This window comes from Meriones unguiculatus, chromosome 4, assembly GCF_030254825.1.
Source record: "Meriones unguiculatus strain TT.TT164.6M chromosome 4, Bangor_MerUng_6.1, whole genome shotgun sequence".
Lineage (NCBI taxonomy): Eukaryota > Metazoa > Chordata > Mammalia > Rodentia > Muridae > Meriones > Meriones unguiculatus.
In genome coordinates this window covers 82,049,980-82,054,327 of record NC_083352.1, presented here as the reverse complement: position 1 = coordinate 82,054,327, position 4,348 = coordinate 82,049,980, and the positions used below count along the sequence as shown (strand labels likewise).

General features: G+C 47.5%; 1 pseudogene; it reads right to left on the bottom strand.

The window, feature by feature from the left end:
• Positions 1-2,338: 2,338 nt before the first annotated feature.
• Positions 2,339-2,462, bottom strand: LOC132653865 (small nucleolar RNA SNORA17; annotated as a pseudogene).
• Between the last annotated feature and the right edge of the window lie 1,886 nt (positions 2,463-4,348).

The following is a 4,348-nucleotide window of genomic DNA, read 5'->3' as shown; positions in this document are numbered from 1 at the left end:
CATAAATCTTTGAACTGGGCTGATGACAAACTCACCGCAAGATGTGCTTTTCCATTTTTAGACTGAACCAAAGGGGAGTTCCCTAAGGCATGGAACTCAGCAGCACCTCTAGGATGACCTTGAACTCCTAATCCTCCTGCCTCCACCCCCTAAGTGCTGAGAGGGCAGGTGTGCACCCCCTTGTACAACTGACGTTAAACTAGTCCAACAGTGTCAGGTAGAACCGGGTTCAAAGATGGAGTGTAAATATTAAGTACAGTTTAAAGATTGCTTGAAAAATGAGCTGGTTCATGAATTTCTCTTAGGAAATCTCTCTTTTGTAAATGAAACTGTAAGTTGGTTTTTCTGTTCAGATCCAGGCATACAGGGTAGGGCTGATAAGGCTGAACTCAAAGGTCAGACATTCTGCCTGTAAGCAAGGCTGATTACTGCTTATTTAAACTCCTGTTTCAGATGCATGGCAGAAAAATGGAGAAATGTCTCTTCGGGAAATCATGAAAGGAATTTGGATTATGTCAACTGTGTCCAAGTTCTTGACTGGGCCAGTTTGAAACCAAAACCAGAAGCCAGCCACCCAAGGGGCATGTATTAGTTAGGTTTTCTAGTGCTGTGATAAAACCGTGACGGAGAGCCAAGTGTGGAGGAAACAGTTTGTTTCATCTTCCTTCAGGGAAGACAGGGAAGGACCCAAAGGCCAGAACCTGGAGGCAGGGGCTGATACAGAAGCCGTGAGGAGTGCTGCTGACTGGCCTGTTCCCCATGACTTGCTCAGCCTGCGTTCTTGCTTTTGTTTGTTTTGTTTTGATACATGGTTTCTCTGTGTAGCCTTGGCTGTCCTGAACTCACTCGGTAGACCATGCTGGCTAAGAACTCAAGAGATTTGTTTGCCTCTGCTTTCCTTAGTCTCCTTCTCCAACAAACCTGGCAATCCACCTAAAACAAAACAAAACTTTTTTTGATTCTTTGGGAATATCACATCATGCACCCCAATCCCATTCATTCCCCCCTCACCTTATGCCCCCCTCAACCCTTGCCAGCTCCCCCACAACAGAGAAAAATAATTTTATTGTGAAAGCTGTAGTGGGTCACAGTGTGTCCGCTTTTGTGGATAGATCTTTGCTTGTAAATGTTCATTCAACGGTCTGGTATGGGGACTGGCTTCTACTACTCTAGCAATACTGGAACCTCACTGGGATTCCTCTCAGGCATCCTGTTGTTGCCCCGTGTCATGGAGATCCTGTAGTTCTGATCTGTAGGTCTTGCCCCTTCATGTACTGCAGCAGTTCCTTCATGGGTTAGATGTTGGGGTGGGCCAATCCAAAGCCCTGGATCTGGGCCTGAGAGCTGTCTGAACTGGTCAGCTTGATGACTTTCACTCTCATGCTCTCAGGATTGGCTCACTGGCAACCAACCCCCCTCAACCAGGAACAGCTTTACTCCACTATCCAGGCAAGGTGCAGGGCCGGCTCCCCCGAGTGCTGCAGCAAGTGAGGGCAGGATCAGCTCCCCCATTTTGATGACCTCTGGGCCAGCTCACCTGCTGCCCAGGCGAGGTGCAGGGTCACTCTCCTGAATGCTGCAGCTGGTGAGGGGCAGGGCCGGTTCTCCTGCTCTCATGCCTCCAGGACCAGCTCTCCCATGAGGCCCAGGTGAGGGGTGGGGACAGTTCTGCACAGCCCTCAGACATCAGCAACCCAGACCAGGGATGTTGGTGGTAACAGACCACCATGGCTGCTGCAGGGCCATGAACCCAGACGTGGCCCGCGGTGGCAGGACAGGCCAGGACCCTCTCATGGTACCAAGTGGCATCACTGGCTACTCACATAAGGCTGTTCCTCATTACCCTTGAGTCTCCAGTTCTGCCTCTCTTCATTTCGCTCACATCCTTCTGTTTCTCTTCCATTTCTTTATTACTTACTTGCTCCTCTTAGTAGTGCCCGGGGTCTCAGGCCTCAGGAGTGGTCTGAGGATTTCTGTACCCCACTCATGCATTATGGCATCTCGGGCATGGTCTGCCCTCCCACCCCCAGGCCTTGTGGCACTAAGCTGGTGGTCATCTAAGGGTAGCTTTATGGCACGAGTCTGGTGATTGTATCTGGCTCGATCTTCGCCCCGCCCACCCAGGTGGCCCCTTGCAAAGGTCATCTGTCTCCAGCTCATTCCCACCCAGGGCCAGCTGTCCCAGGCAGGGTTCTTCTGTTCTGCAGCTTGCTCCCCATCCTGGGAGCCCATCTGGGCTTGCCTGGCACCACACTGGTGGTCGTCTCAAGCTACCTCCCTGTCTGAGCCCCACCCGACGCCACCCTGGGGGTCCTCTCAGGCTCTGTGTTTTTCAGGGACTGTCAGCTTTCCTCAGATATTCACAGGTCAGAACACTGAGACATAGCCTCTCTCCCCTCCGCTACCTGCTGACACACGTGTGACCCAGCAGCCACACCTGCAATGGCTGTAAGGCCAGCGGCAATCAGCTCTTAAATGCTGGGTAGGAACATCAACTGTGGTTACTTATTCAAGGGATCAGCTATTGCAGTGTCAGCCCTTGGCAGTAAAGTAGGTGTTTTTTAAAAAAGAGAGAATGGTCATGTAACTATAGACGACAAGCAATTCAAAGTGATTGTGGTTCAAGGTCTGATAAAAATCTGCAGGGAAGGCAAAGCTGTGGGAAATCAGTCGAGACTAGACAGGAAGAAGAAAAGTTGCCTATGAAGGAACCATGGATGCTGAGGGTGGGAGAGGGCTTGATGCCTGATGCTGCCGGGTGATGGCGCAGGCCTTTAATGTCAGTGCTCAGGAGGCAGAGGCAGGCAGATCTCTGTGAGCTTGAGGCCAGCCTGGTCTACACAGTTCCACGACAGCCAAGGCTACAAAGAGAAACCTGTCTCAAACAAACAAACAAAAGCTAACCACTGGGCCAGACTGCCCCAATGCCTTGCTGCTGCTGCTGCTGCTGCTGCTAGGGCTCTGCCTGAGCTATAAACAAAGAGGACACCTGGGGAGTTAATTGTCCCTTGTCACCAAAGATAAGATGGGGTCAATCTCTCCCATTTTCCTCCCCCCCCAACCAAAAAAAAAAAAAAAAAAAAAAAAAAAAAGGCCTTTTAGATTTGCCAAGCCTGGCAATCCCTGTACTGGGACTTGTGCCCCCAATGAAGACATCAGCATCACAGGCACCTAATGGATAACTGTCTGGGTAATGGGTAAGCCTCTGTCATTTTGACTGATATACAGGCCTTTGAAATAACCTTCTCAGGTCTCTGATGAGTTTGAGGACTAGACAATAATAATAATAATAATAAAATTTTATTCGCTATTCTTTTATCTAAAAGAAACTCATTTTATGACTCCTGGTAATCAACTATCTGTCTCATGAACATTAATCAAGTTTTAAATTGTTTCCCAAGCCAACTTGTCTGTTTTTGTATAAGCTTCAAAAAATGACTTGGATTCATCTGCCACAAGTCTAGTGCCCTCTGGAAAATGGAAAATTTCCCTGCATCTTGGGACTCTTCAGCTTTTCCAATTACTAGGAAATTTAAATTTTGTCCCTGGTCCTATATTTGTCTCAACATATTTTCACTTGGCTGACAGACAATACAGGGATCACCTGTGGACTGCAAGCTGCTGAACTCTGGACTTCCTGAAAGCTGATGCAAACCAGATACAATAACTCAATAACCTCCCTGAAAATCAGAAACAATAACTTCATAAAGTCCCCAAGCCCTTGACCAAATTAAAGGTCAGTTAGAAACCCTTCGTCTAGCTAGTCAAAATGGGCACTTTTTGTCCAGTCTGACTATGTAACAAACTTCAAAACTGGCTTCAGACTGAATAGGCTTGAGTCTCTATTTCTCAGAAAACAAAACTAGAGTACAAGGAAACGAGATACAATAACTCAATAACCACCCTGAAAACCAAAACCAATGATTTAGTAACTGCCTTGAAAAGTCTCCAAAACACTTGACCAGTCAAAATAAGGTTAGTTAGAAATGCTTTGTTTAGCTAGTCAAAATGATATTGTGACCCGGGTGTTCTTGGTTAGCACTCTTTCTTTTTTACCCGGACACTTCATGAAGCCCCCAACTACAGGACCAATCATAAGTACCCTTGTATTCCCTAAATCAGCACCAATCAATCAATGAAAAGATTACCTCATCACACTAGGGAAATCCCCTAACTGTCTTTAAATTGAGCCTGTCTGCTCACTTCAAAGTCACCATTCGAAGGGTATGTGGCCCCAGCATGCTGGAAACTTCTTCAGAATAAACACTTCTTGCTTTTGCAGACTGTTGGGGTCTGGAACTCGCTGAAGAAAACACCCCAGACACAAATAGTATGCAAACAGCAAAGA